Source organism: Anabrus simplex, chromosome X (genome assembly GCF_040414725.1).
Source record: "Anabrus simplex isolate iqAnaSimp1 chromosome X, ASM4041472v1, whole genome shotgun sequence".
Classification (NCBI taxonomy): Eukaryota; Metazoa; Arthropoda; class Insecta; order Orthoptera; family Tettigoniidae; genus Anabrus; species Anabrus simplex.
Genome location: NC_090279.1, coordinates 185,310,491 through 185,326,205, shown reverse-complemented (window position 1 = coordinate 185,326,205; position 15,715 = coordinate 185,310,491). Strand labels below are relative to the sequence as shown.

The 15,715-nt window shown below is 39.4% G+C and overlaps 1 protein-coding gene across 2 annotated transcripts in view; it reads right to left on the bottom strand.

Annotated features, from left to right (window-relative positions):
* The window catches only part of LOC136886163 (transcription initiation factor TFIID subunit 4), a 44,144-nt gene that overhangs the window by 20,195 nt on the left and 8,234 nt on the right, over positions 1-15,715 (bottom strand). Inside the window, exon 2 of one of the 2 annotated variants that reach the window (XM_067158905.2) lies at positions 6,485-6,622. The exons of the other annotated variant lie outside the window; for it this stretch is intronic. The gene's annotated coding sequence lies outside the window, so the exon portion shown is untranslated. The remainder of the gene's footprint in view (positions 1-6,484; positions 6,623-15,715) is intronic. 2 annotated transcript variants of the gene reach the window in all.

The following is a 15,715-nucleotide window of genomic DNA, read 5'->3' as shown; positions in this document are numbered from 1 at the left end:
GAGGATGAAATAATGATGAAGGCGACACATACACGCAGCCCCCTTGTCAGCGAAATTAACCAATTATGGTTAAAATTCCTGACCCTGCCAGAAATCGAACCCGGGACCGACCAAACGCCAGCAAGCTAACCATTTAGCCATGGACCAGACGCTGCTGTAGTGATGAGAGTAGATTCTACCCTCGTGCAAGTGCTAGGTTTCCGTCTTCATATGTACTATATCCATAGCATGTTTCCCCTCAACCAAGAGGTCAGTCCTTAGGATTCTGCTCAGGAATGCCGTAAGTTAGAACTCTTTCTCACATTTGATGCTTGAGGGAACAATGACCAAAACAATGCTTAAATCATTCTGCTAACACGAAAATAATGTAGTGTTCACACACAATAACGCCTATCCACATGCTGCCTATGTTACTCGATGTACTCATGTTCATAAAAACCAGAACAGCTTGAAAGACTAGAGATAGGAAGTTCATATTCACACGACATGTGCATTAGTATGTTCTGAAGAAATGATTAGCAATTGAACCATGTCGGCCCTCAGGTTCAAGGTCCACATCAATATCTCGGCACACCACCACCGGCTGGTGAAATGTGTCTGCGGCTCTCGTTGTCGCTATAAACCGAAGGTAATGGATCAGTGTGACTTGAGCAGACGTGCAGGATGCCTTGCAGATGTATGAGAGAACCGTACCATCATACGAGTGAGTTTGAAAGAGGGCGCATTACTGGCATGACAGAACGTGATACACCCATCCGGGAAATTGCTGCTCATGTGGGACAAAGTGTGTTGGCAGTACAACGGGTATCTACAGAATGGTTCACAGAAGGCCATAGAACACAACGAGATGGGTCTGGTCGCACCACCTAGACCCCCCCCCGAGAAGATCGACACCTCATCCGAATGGCATTGCAGGACAGATCTGCGTCCTCCTCAGCTCTGGCACAACAGTGGAACAGTGTAACACATCGTACACTATCAGAAGTGACAGTCCGCCGCCATTTATTATGATCTGGGTTACCGGTGCATCGTCCACTTCTCCGCCTACCTTTCACTAATGTGCATAAACATGCTAGACTGCAATGGTGTATGGAATGACATCACTGGGGACAGGAATGGCAGCAAGATAGTGTTTTAGGATGAATCCAGGTTCTGTTTGTTTGAAAACGATGGCCGAGGCATCATCACATTGACTGCATTCGCACAAGACATACAGTGCCAACTCAAGGCCTTATGGTGTGGGTTGCTAATGGGTACAACCACAAATCACAGTTGGTGCTTGTTCAGGGCACTGTAAACAGTTTGACGTACGTGAATGACATCCTGCGACGTAATCATACCCTTTCTGCACGACACCCCAGACACACTATTTCAGCAGGACATGTTGCTAACGAACACGTGTCTTCTTGCTGTCACAGGATGTCAGACTGTTGCCCTGACCCACCTGATCACCAGACTTGTCGCCAATCAAAAATGTGTGGAATATGGTGAAACGACGGGCGCGGCACTGTGACCCATTGCAACCACCAAAGATGAACGGTGGAACCAGGTGAATGCAGCATGGATGGCTATACCCCATGACGTCATTCGTGTCTCATACGCGCCAATGCCATCACGCGTGGGACAAGTTATCAGTGCCCATGGAGGACCCAGTGCCTACTAGGCAACAGGACATCTGAAATGCTAATCGTTTCTGCAGAACGTACTAATGAACATGCCTGTGAATATGAACTTCCTATCTGTAGTCTTTTAAGGTGTTCTGTTTTTTTATGAACATGAGTGTGCATACATACGTTACGTATGTATGTAAGCTCACCGGACAAAACACTAGTCACCCCTGGAGAAAGAAAAGGAAGGATTGTTTTGAATTTGAGATTAGAATAAATACAGACTCTTCTTCAACCACTTTTCCCACACCTGTGGGATTGTGGGTGCCAACTGTGTCGCACATGCGGATTTGGCCCTGTTTTACGACCGAGTGCCCTTCCTGAGTCCAAACCATTATGCAGGGATGTAATCACACTTGCATGTTTCTGTGGCATTGACAGTACGGTGCGTTGTCTGAATATGAAGAGGAAATTGTTGGGAAAAATACAGTCACTCAGTCCTCAAACCAGAAGAATTAATCAGACATGATTAAAATCCCCGACCTGGCCAAGAATCTAATCCGGGGCCAGCTGAACCGAAGGACTCAACACTGACCATTTAACCATGGATTCGGACAGGGTAAGTACGGCCTGTGATATTGTTTAATTCAAATTTAAGATTATTTCAGTTTTTTTTTCCCCCCCTCTGATCGTGTTGTCTGAACATTAAGGGGAGAATGTTGGGACATACACGAACACCCAGTCCTGGAGCCAGAAGAATTAATCAGAAGCAATTAAAATCCCCGACCCGGCCGGGAATCAAACCCGGGACCCTCTGAATTGAAGGGCAGTATGCTGACCATTTAGCCAACGAGTCGATGTTCTACAGTCATCAGTAATGGCTTTGAAATCCCAGCTGTAAGATCCATAGAGTAGGAAGCGGAAGTACGAACTAGATTAGATCTTTGGCATAAAGCTTTTAAAACCCTATGCCTTAAAATCAGCAAAACCAAGACAGTTTGCTTAGTGATGTGCAAGAACTTTCCAACAGTTTATCTAAGTTGGAGATGAGGAGATGGATATTGTAGACAACTTCCAATACTTTGGTATTGTTCTGTCCTCAGACAATACCATACATCAAGAGATTAACAAAAGAATACAGAAAGCTTCCAAATTATATCACACTGTGCATCAAATAAGTTACTTTGGGATGAAACATTTCCATTAGATTCCAAGATCAGTTTGTACAAAGTATATCTGGTATCTATACAGGGTGAACTAAAATTTGTGCACTCGGGCGTCACAGCGCGACTCCTCACATGCCAGCAATAAAAAATTGTCTCTCACAAAAGTTCGTCCTGCGAGTCTATCCGGCAGAAAAAGGACGTTGAAGAGTGGTAATCTGGCAACACTGTAACTACATGTAGGGTAACTACCTCTGTCAGCACATATTAGTCGTGCTGTACAGTTGGTGCAGTGGAGTTTTGGGTTAGCATGCAGTAGGTTGAGGGATCGGTCCTGGATTGAGGCGTATGTTTTTTATTTTGCAAATGCAGTCCAGATGGTATGGTATCTGGCATCTTAATCGTCTACAGCGATTGCAGCGGGTACTCTAGAAACTGCGATGGTATGGTCACATGAAAAAAATGGATCCTCACAGGACTCCTCAAGCATACTCTGACCGCAGACCAAGATAAAGACTTTGTGATGTTTGGAAGAAGCAGATTTTCAAGGACCTTGAAATTAAAGATTTAAACTGGCGTCGCATATATGAAAAACATTTGTGGATGGACAGGACAAAACCGCACTAAAGCTTGTTGGAGCGAAGATTGTGATGAAGATCCATTGACAAAACCAGATGAAACGTCAGAAAAGCTACCTGGGAACAGTACAGTAGCGAAGTAGCCAAGGATCTGCAATGGATATCTCCAATGGCTGAAGAGATTTGCAGGAGCAATCATTGGTGCAGCAAAACAGAACATAACATGAGGATTTAGAAAACATTCCATTCCATTCTGGGGTGAATCTGCACAAATAATATATGAAGAATAACAGAAAACTGCTGATCCTAAACTGGGAAAAGAATAACAGACAAACTAAATGAAGGCAGAAAGGAAAAGTGGAAGGAACTGACTTCTCAACTCAATTTCACACACAAGTAGGAAGGCATGGACACTCCTAAGGAAACTTAGTACTGCATCATACATCTGCTACCCAGAACCAAAAGATAACACCATCTGAAATGGCACTATATATCGAACCATGAGCCAAGAAAATCCCTGCGGACCCAACCACAAAAAGAGACAGGAAATGAGCTAGAAGACATAGTTGGTAAATTGCAAGACACCACCACATTCTCAGATCCTATCAGTCAGCAAGAAATAGATGAAGCCACCAAAATGCTGAAAATGGGAAAAGCAACAGGTCTAGACAGAATATTCCAAGAATTTATACGACATATTGGAAAGCATGGAAGATAATGGTTGAAGAAATTTTCAGACATCCTTGGCACTAGGAACCTCCCTCCAGAGTTCAAGATGGCTCATACCACAGCACTTCTTAAATCTGGAAAATCATGAAACAATGCCTCAAGTTTCAGACCAATAGCACTGCTCAGTGTTTGTTTCAAACTCTTGGAACGCCTAATCCTCAACAGAATTCAGGGAGTAGTAAACAACCTGGTTTCCAAAATAAACCTAGCTGTTGTGAACAGGTACTGGCACTGACGCCCTACGTTGAATCTGGGTTCCTGAATAAGCTAAACACACCAGTTGTTTTTGTTGACCTGACTGCAGCATTCAGTTTGGCTCGACGAACTGCTGCTTAAACTCAAAAGATGCCTGCCTTGTAAAACAGGTTGGTATTGGGTGTAACATAAGCAAGTCATTCACCGCAAAGAACGGACTACCTCAAGGATCTGTGCTATCCCCACTGCTCTTCAACTTGTACACCAATGACATACTTAATACCATTAGCAAAAAATTCTGCTATACCAATGACTCACATTAGTTGCTCAAACCACAATGCTGGAAGAAGGATCTGGATACCTTGAATTCAGAATACAAGAAGTGGTGACTCTGTCCAAACCCACCTAAGACAGAAGTATGTCCTTTCCACCTAAACAATCAATGACGAACCAACAGCTCTGGGTGAACTTTTGCCAACAGAGGGTAAAGCATAACTTTAACCCTAAGTACCTTGGTATCACCTTGGACCACTCCCTGACTCCCAGGAAACACCTGAAAAACACCAGTCAGAAACTTGAGACCTGAAACATCATGAAGAAACTGGCTGGCACTTCTTGGGGAGCCGATGCAATTACCCTCTGCACCACAGCCCTCACCCTAGTGTACACTGTTGCTAAATACTCTGTGCCCTAGTGTGGCAATGCAGTGCCCATATTAAGAAGATGGATGTCCACCTACATGAATGTATGAGAATTACCACAGGAGCACTGAAATCTACTCCTATTTCCTGCCTGCATACCATCAGCAATATCCCAATAATAACAAAAACTACGTCAGAAATGGTCCACCTTCTCAATACATTACACTTTTTGGTCAAGGAACTAGTTTCGGCCTTGGCTGCCCATTATCAGCCATAATACAAATCTGTACAAACACATCTAATTACTAAAACAAATGTACAAACATACATAAATTACGTTAAAAGGTATTAAAGGCATCTAGAGATCCTGAAATGAACAATGTGCACAACACGTAAATATAAAACGGAATTAAAATAGAGCTCTTAGCGAGATCTAAAATCCTGGGATGCATTGCATCATGTTAAAAACACGTTTCATTAATGCGTCCCTTTAAAACTTTCATGAGTAATTGTACTGAAAACGCTTAAAGTTTCCTCTATTGGAAGTTGTCAAATGTTACGAAAATATGTCTAAATAGCTGGTGTGTTCTTAGGTTACAGCTGGTAGAGAAGTAACATTCGCTAACACGGTGTCCATGAAGTTGACATTTCATTGCAGCATGTGGTGCGTGACCTACCCCGCCACCACACTTGTGACAACAGGAAGCGACAGTACGGGAATAGAGGAAACTAACCATCCCAACCTTCCGCAAGGCTTGAATGATCTTCCATCAAGCCGGCTGACATCTAGGAACCCTGCACGGCAGGGTGCACGCTTCAATATCAAAGAAAAATGGCGCCTGGATTGGAACTCGGCACTAATTAAACACCAAGGTGTTACAGATCCTACCAGGAAACTACAGGGATTCAATCTAAAGAGAGAGGAGTGAATTAGATTGAACTGACTGCAGACAGGAAATGCAAGATGCAATGTTTCATTGTATAAATTGGGATTTTACAACTCTCCTGCTTGTGATAGTAGAGCTCAGGAACAGACTCTGGAACACCTTGTGAAGGACTACCTTCTGAGGAAGTGCAACGGATCATTCCAAGACCTCAATGATATGACACCCTCAGCTCTAACCTAGTTCCAGTTGCAACTTTTTTTATGCACACTATTTATGATAAAACTGATATTTGAAAGTTTGTGTTGTGTAATCGTTTTGAATACCAACTTTTAGAATAATTAATCTTTTGTATTGTAAATATTTCTGTACCATATTTCTTGTATAATTACTAGCTGTTGTTCTGCCATGCAATAAATAAAATCCTTACACTGCACCACAATTTTTGAAAAGTAAATAATAATTTCACTGCTTTCCCATGTTTGAAAAGTTTCTGTATTTTTCCTATAAATGTTCATCATCTGAATGGTCCAGTAAGTGTAAACTACTAATATGATTTATAAACGAATTCTGTTTCTTAATCCTTGCAAATAATGAATATCTTTTAAATGTTAGGAAATATTGTAAAAGACTATTTTTTAAGATTATATAATGATAAGGACGATGTTTCATCCATTCTTGTCTTACTTGTCATGAAGTAAGCAGGCACCCCTTGAAGTAGCTGCATGGTTCCGTGGGTGCACATTTAAATATTAATTCTTCTTTTCTTCTTGGAGTTCCAGTTATCTGCTGCTTTTTCATAGCTGAAGTATGCAGGTTCTGGTCCTTCAAGAAAAATTAGTTACAAGTTATTAATAGTTTTTTTGGTTCATTCAATTCTTCAAGCAGGCTTTAATACGTGTCAGAGCTGAATGAAAACCCCCGCTCGCAATCAGCAGTGCACCTAGAATTGTTTGTGCAAAAGCATCTAGTATAAGCAAATTAGGGGAGAACTCTTTCACAGTGAGGTGGTTGTAAATTTGAACAGAATTTGTTTATTCTATAGATCATATACTTGTAGTGCTAGTATTTCTCATTTTTTAAAGCAACAATCCAGTCCAGTTTAATATCCTCATGATTTGCATTTCTAAAGTAACCTAACACAGCTTGGGCTTCATTTGTTTTATTTTGTTGCTTTGAGAAAAAAGAAGTCTCCAAAATTAGCAGAGGCAGACTTGGAAACATCTCCAAGGGATTCTTTTATATATTTCTCATACACTCCAGATTTGAATCGAGTGAAACAAGAAAATGAAAAAGCTATGCGAGACTTACTTGAAAGTTTGTTTGGGAATTATTTCTAGAAGCGCTTTAGTTCTGATGGGCACAGCAACCAAGAGAATGTTTATGTACATCAATATCTTGACTCTACTGGCAAGTCCGAGGTATGGTAGTACCATCTCTAAAAGAAGCTATAAAGTCATGTTTATTCAGACTTTCAGCTAGAACATCACTGTATCCTTCCAAGTGCAGTGTTAAAATACCATGCCCTTTATGAAAGACTGGCCTGCACCATGACAACCTTAGTGCCACTCACCTTTTTTTTTTTTTTTTTTTTTTTTTACAGCTGTTCAGAAGTGTTAAAATCAGAATAACTGATGAATTCTGATAAATAACAACAACTTTCTCAAATATTACTGATTACTGAATTTTCCAAACTAACAAATAGTAGCTGCTTGAGACATGTACAGTTAATATATAACAGTTAGTCTCTCCAGTCTCCTGAAACTAACTTTGAGTAAATAAATTTATAAACTACCCGAAAGAGAAAACATGGTAACAGCATTACACCTGAAAAAGAAACAACTTAATTAAAACAGAAAGACATGTTTTGTTCTTGAAAGAACATCATCAGATTGTATCAAATCAAACTCACCGAGCAAGTGGCACCGTGATTTGGGGCAAGTAGCGAATATTTAAGAATATGCTTAAATATTGTATTTAAGCAGTCCGCCTATTCAATATATATATAATTTATTAGTCTAGAACATGTTTCTTCCCCTAAGGGACATCATCAGGTAGAATATTTCATAAAATAAATCAAATATAAAATCACATTAATAGACTGGTAAGAAATGAGTTGAAATACACTGTGCAATTTAAAAGAATTACTTCCCAAGAACTTAAGGATCCTTCCTTTGTCATGAAATCTTGTAATTCAAGGATTTTACTTAACATCAATGGTCATGTTACGATTTTATGAGTGCAACTGTTAGTTTTTATGGACTTCTTCATCAAGAATTTTATGAACAATTCACATCAATATTATTGACAACATGACTTGGAACTTTAGTCAAGTTTGCAATAATTTTATTTTAAATGTCCTTGTGTATGACAGTGTATTCTAATTTATGCCTTACAAATCCATTAATGAGATTTTATATCTGATGTATTTTATGAAATATTCTAGCTGATGATGTCCCTTGGGGGAAGAAACATTTTCTAGATCTAATAAATTATATATGTATTGATATAGTACGCGCACCTTTTAGCGATACATGGAAACCCTAGTGCTGAATCGGTCAACCTCGGATATCCTTGAGATTCGTATTGGCAACCTTTGAAACACAAACTATGAACCGCTTATGCATCGCTGTGCGACATCTGGCGTACACTTTACGTATTAGTACTGTTGTTGTTTACACAGTGGTGGTGATTATTGTTTTAAGAGGAAGTACAACTAGGCAACCATACTCTATATAACACTAATCAGAGGGAGAAATGGAAGGGATCCGACACTTCAAAAAATGAAGGTATCGGCCAAAGGAAGACAAGGGCTACATAGGGCGTGAAAATAAAAAACTCCCTAGGCCTCCATACGTAATACCGCCGGGGTCAGAAAAGAACAAGTCTTGACCCAGAGACGTCAGGTAGGATAGATCAAAGTGAGGAGCCTGGCACAAGTAAGTGGAAGAAATGCTAGGGCTCAGCTAAGGGCCCCGTGGTTGCCAACCCATGCTCCAAAGTTCAGAGCCAATGGGCCTGTTGTTTACACAGCAAAGCCAAACTAAAGAATTCATGCTAGGAACAAGATTTGCATCGAGAAATGTTGTGTGTGTGTGAGACACAGTTGTTGGCTTAAGATAATAAAGGTTTAGAAAATTCATATCGATCGATCATTTTATCAATTCAATTCAGATTTCATTTCCATTGAGTTGGCAGTATTACCGGAACCGGGAGAGCTCCCTCCTTACTCCTCACACCCATGCAAAGAAATATCGCTAAAAGGTGCACGGACTATAGGCAGGCCGCTTAAATACAATATTTTAGTTTATTCTTAAATATTCACTACTTGATTTTAAAGTCAATATGGGTTTTTAACAAAAATGAAGCTGTTAAAGCTTGTTACTTGCAATGCTTTGGGGCATGTAGCTGTCAGCTTGGATTTGGGAGATAGTGGGTTCGAATCCCACTATCAGCAGCTCTGAAGATGGTTTTCTGTGGTTTCCCATTTTCACACCAAGCAAATGCTGGGGCTGTACCTTAATTAAGGCCACAGGCGTTTCCTTCCCATTCCTAGGCCTTTCCTCCATCGTCGCCATAAGACCTATCTGTGTCGGTGCGACGTAGAGCAAAAAAAAAAAAAAAGTGTTAACTGACAGAATTGACATTATTACGGTACATTTACTACAGTATATAAACATTGATACGATGTATTAGGGCCAAATTTATATATATATATATAAACCTTCATTTTTCAAAGTATCGGGTTGCTTGTGTATGAAAATGAGTAACACTCTTTTTAAGTCTTTCGATTTACTTTCCCTATTTCTATCCATGATGAGTTGGACTTAAGTATATACGAAGGCACTATTTTACCTGAAAATAAAACAACACTGACACATTCTTACAATATTAACTGAAAAAAATAAAATTAAACTTAACTCATAAATTACATGTAACAAGCTTTAACAGCTTCATTTCTAATAACACCAACTCATAAACACGCATACGTCATGGAGCACGCCAGGAGTTTTAGAGCGGGTCCGTCAAACAATGCACTCAGGCTGAAATTGAGCGTGAGGGGTGAATTGTTTACGCACACTGATAGGGCACGAGTCAGATGTAAGGTACTGAGGGGGTGGAAGCTAGCGGCCCACTACGTTAAGAACATTTATCTCTGATGGTTATGAATTTCATGTTTTTGGTCCGTATTGAACTGAGAATAATATATAAGTAATAATAATAACAACGTAAACGTTTCCACCTTTTCAATACTACAATATATTCACAAAATTACAAATTACACGGTACTAGTTTCGACCCATCTAGGGTGATGACCCCTAGATGGGTCGAAACTAGTACCGTGTAATTTGTAACTTTGTGAATATATTGTAGTATTGAAAAGGTGGAAACGTTTACGTTGTTATTATTATTACTTATATATTATTTATCTCTGAAACTGGTCGAAAAGACCGTGACGCGCCCTCTCTAGGGTTAACAGTTATTATGTACTAAAGAAACAACATGAACAGTCTGTAGACTATATTAATTCCAAAATAGCTTTACTGAAGTTCGGTAGCACTAGAATGGAGGAATCCCTAAGCGTTGCCTTCAAAATTTATTGGGACAAACCTTATGAAAAAATTAAAGCAAATGGGTACATAGTTGTCTAATAGATCCTGTTTGTTTCCTGGCAGAGCAAGAGCTGCCTTTTAGGAGCCATACTGAAAACCACGACTTAATACAGGGAATTTTGTTGAATTACTCCATTATATATGCCTTTGCTGGCAGGACCTAGTGTTTACAGTGCACTATGTCTTCTGGTATGGGATAGAGCAATTTTGTTACCTTCATTGATCTGTCTCTGTCTTATCCTTGGCTTTGACAATATGAAAGTGACTGAGGTATGAGCGATGCTAGTAATGCCATTCCTTGTGCAGCCAGTCCCTTCTATGAATGGTATGAAAATGTTGCTCATAGGGTCGGTTGGTGCATGCATTTCAGTGGGCTTGGCAGACTGATATATAATAGCAACTTCTGGCTCGGTGAGGAAAGCAACGGGAAACTACCTCACTCCTCATTTCCCTAGTACGCCTTTTCAGTGATGCCTAGGCCATCTATGACAGCTGATGGCAGAGCTGTTGAGGATCCAACCAGCCTTAGGGCTGAATACTGGACATACATACAGGGCCACTTATGATGAACAATTGCAGGACCACTTGCAAACCTCTCCTGCTTTTCTTGGTACAGTACTTCCAATGATATCTAGAAAGAGTTAATCAATTCAGTCTCAGCTGTTTTGTTAACACTCCGGTGGTCGCACGGATCACAATAATGATCCAGCCGTTTAGTTTCTTTCCCTCCCGTTTTTCGGTATGACTGTTGACCTTGAGCATCTGTGTACCTTCCTCGCGCCCAATCCCCTCTCTGATACGCAGTAGTCTGTTAACCTTAACTGATGGTTGTTGCATTATAAAGCAATTTATTCTAGTGGATCACAACTGTGATCCGTGTGACCACTAGCGTGACTTCTTTTCACTTTGTTTGTTTTCTTATTACAGTGTCTAATCTCAGTTCATGTGCATATATCTGCTCTGTTTTATAAGTTTATATTAATTATTGGTATACAAGTACAAAATGGATGACTATGAGAATATAGATCAATGGTTGAAGGAACCAGACAGTGAGGTACCTCAAAAACATTATGGAGGGAGTAAGTGAGACAAATCGCAATGTCCGATAATTTTTCAGGTATTTTTTATAAATGCATGCATAATTATATCATATTGTACATAAAATAAAGTTCTTTTCACAATGCATAATCATATTTATTGAATAAATAGCACAGAATAGCCTAACATCACAAAGAAAGTACGGATCACAAAAAAGATCACAATTGTGATCCGCACGACCACTGACGTGACTTTTCTTCGCGCGACCACCGGAGTGTTAAATAAAATAAAAGAAGAGATCAAAGAAGTACCATTTGTATCTGTGATAGAAGATGAGACCACGGACTTAACACAAACATCTGAGCTTTCTTCTGTACTTCGTTATGTTACAAATGATGATATTCAGGCGAGATTTATTACGTTCACAGATCGCTCTGTTGTTTCTCTGGCTGGGCATTATTTCATTTTAATCAATTAATTCTAATTTAGTGTCAAATTAGTCGCTCAAAAGTACAATGGTGTTCTGGTATGGCTAGAGTACATAACGGTCTTCAACAGATTATTCTTGCCAAATATCAGTCAGCCTTATTTGTGCACTGCTCTGCACACAAGCTAAACCTAGTACTAAAACAATCAGTTGAAGGCATTAAGAAATGCAAACTACACTTTGAAGCTCTATCTGGGTTCGCAACTTTTTCCTCAAAATCTTCAAAGAGAAAAGGCTGCTTTTCAGGAGTTTACTACTAAGCATTTGCCATCAGTTGCCCCGACCCACTAGATACGTACAAACAGTTTGACTGAAGTAATATCAGAATTTTTTTTTTTTTTAAATGATCTAAAGACATTCTTCATGTCAGTCATAAGCAACACCGAAGAATGGGATTGTGAAACAAGAACCTGTTCGAGAGGTTTCTTGCCGCTCTACAAGATTTGGAATATATTTTTCTTTTAAATTTATTCTCATTAGTATTATCTCAAGAAAAAATCTTGTTGAACATTTTACAAACCAAAATTAGTGACATACAATATTGTGATGCGAAGGTTGATGAATTCAGGAGATTTCTGAATGACAAACGTGATCAATTTTATTTGTTTTGGAAGCAGTGCTCAGATGAACATTCATCAGTTTCGTCAAATGAAAATGAAGTTAAAGTTAAAAGGCAGTGAATTGGTGATGTGGAAATTTACAAACTGCAGACTGCATTGAAGTACTTGATCCAATGGTTTGACATATAATGAACCATTTTTTTTTTCTGAACTGAATAAGCTGGAATTTCTTTCTCTTTTTGATTTTGACTTGTTTGAAACATACACGGACCCTTTTCCTCCTTGGCCATTCAAGTCCCTGGTTAAATCATGTAGTAGCTACTTCAAAATGTCCGGCCCCGCGGTGTAGGGGGCAACGCGTCCGCCTGTCACCCGGCGGCCCCGGGTTCAATATCCAGCCGGGCCAGGGGTTTTTAATTGTAAATGATTAATATCCCTGGCCTGGGTGTTTGTGTTGTCCTTAATGTTCCTTTCCTCAGATTCAACACATTACACTTTACATAATACATGCAGATTCCTCATATATGGTGCAAGTAGGCGCAAAAGATCTCCCTAGGTCGACGCCCTGAACAAATAGTATTTTTTAAAAAGCTACTTCAACATCCTGGTACTCAAACCCGAGTTGTCAGCCATCTACCCATCAACAGAATTTAAGAATTCCTACATACTACAACTTTATAAATATTTAACAAATTCAGGATTAAATATGGCATTACTTGAATTAACTAAACCCTGTTCTTTAATTTTGACTATTCCTGCTACTAGCGCCTCTGTCGAATGATCTTTCTCGACATGAAGCGAATAAAAACTTATTTAAGAAGTACGCAAGCACAAGAAAGACGATTAAAATTGTCATTAATTTCAATTGAGAAGAACCCCCTGAAAAGCTGTAGGAAGAATCCGGGGGTCCATGATTCTATTATACATACTTTTTGTTGCCAAAAATAGTGCTGTGTTACAAGATGTAATATATGTAGATATACGGAGAGGGTTGATTCGTATAAGTTTAAAAATGTACGATTTTATTTGAACTGTAATACACATACATTGGTTTTATCCACGCTTTTACAAACTAGTGTGCTAACACTTTGATAAGGGTCATGTGCCACCACTGAGAGATATTTTTGTATCTGTGACTTATCTACTTTTGAAACTAAACGACTCATTTGAGAAGCAACATAAGTCAAGATATATCTAATAAAGATATTTGGTATTTAATCATATGGTATTGAATGGGTGGACCTCCCTTCCTCTATTTGCCACTGTTCATTGTCAATACGGAACAAAATGAAGTTTGTTACATATGATGGAAAAGAGTGATTACTAATACTGTCTGCACACCTGCTCGGTGGCACTTTCAATTGAATCCCTGCAAAGGATTTTTCTTTAAAAGAAACAGCAATGGAAATGATGTTCTTATTAAGGGAGAAGACCATTACAGGGTTAACTTAGGCTACTACAAGACTGTCTGCAAAAGGTACAAGACAAACAAAGATGTGCTACCTCCTACTCGGATAACAACAGGTGTTTATGTGCCTCCACTGAAAGTCTGTGATGTTTCAGCATTACTCGGAAAAACATTTTGGTCCTGATTTGAATGGCATGGCCAAGAAATGCAAATTAAAAATTTCAGCTTGACTGTTCTGCAACTTATATTTTTCATGGGCCAGGTTTTGTTCATGTTTTGACAAATTATTTATATTGTTTTAAACTGGGATACATCTGTGCAGTTTGCATCTAAACCAGATGCATTCAAAATAAATTCCCAATTACTTACAACACTATAAACTAATGATCGTTTATATATAAGGTATGCCTATATAAGCACTCCTCTCATGCAAAAATCTTGCCAGAGTTTCAAGGTTTACTTCCTTCATGCAGTAGAGTTAAAGTGTTTTTAATGTTCCGTGAACATTTTTGTATTTGTGACTTATCTGCTTTTGATACTAAACGACTCATTTGAGTAACAACATAAGTCAAGTTTTCCTTTGAAATGAGTAAAGAGTATATTTGTATTCTACAGTGATAAATACACCCTCTACTGTAGAAACCACATAAATCAGGCTTCATCTGCATTGTTGAGTAAGGCATAGATTTCTGTGTTTCTTTGAGTACATCATAAATCAATGAGTTGTGTAGTTGTTCTAGTAAACAGCTGATTGTTTCACAACTTCTCAATTTGTTTAGCCTAAAATCTCACACGTGCAAACCGAGGCGCAGAGTTCCTGTGCACAGTGCATTGGTTCCACTCGGCTCGACTCGGACCAACGCTTCGTCTCTGGGCTATTCGGCTAAGCTTGGCTCGGATTTGGAGTGCTACGGAGCAAGTAAGGAAGAGGGTGACAGGTGGAGCGAGCGAGATAGGCGTGGGGAAAGAGAGAGACAGCGCTGTTGCTCCAAATCGAGGAGTAGGGGTCTGTTCTCTGGTCAAACAAACGAAGTCGTCTTTTGCACCATGCGCAGTACAATGCACTGGAGCATGCACCCTGAGAGGCCCTGCATTAGAGGTTACTGGTACAGTATTTCAGAATATTGCAGTTTTCTGCAGTTTAAGAGGCACATTGGATTTACTTGTTTGTAAAATGGACGTGTCTTAAGTTGCTATAACTATAAAGCCCATCAGCAAGAAAAGACAAAAAGGTGTAACCAACAGATCAGAGTATAAATCACCACAAAGGTACCACTGAAGCCAGGGATCTCACTGGTGACATCCAATATATTTATTCTTGACTTACATTTACGGCAAAGTTAGGGTTTTATGGTTTTATTCCCACCCATGAGAAAAAAATGGAGGACACACAGAAATTAAAAAAAAAAAAAGATGATGTTCAGCTTGTTACCAAGAGATTTATGCATGGCCGACCCTCATAAGAATAAATTAACAAGAGGGTCCACCTTATCAATACAATATATGAAGTAAATGATGTTACATACGTCTTGGGACTAGTTTCAGCCACTTAGTGGCCGTCTTCAGCCAAATAAAAGTTAAACAAACCATGTGATAACTAAAACATATGTATACCAGACAAAGACAATGCTGTAGGAATAATATTATAACATTAAAATATATATATCATCATCATCGGTTTGCCCTTCCAGCGAGCCAGGTAGGATGTTTGAAAACGGGCGTCTTCCAAAGTTGCCTATTCAAAAAGATTTTGTTGTCCATGACAAATTCCCAATTCCATCCTCTTCTCCCCATGTCTTCCCTCAATTGGTC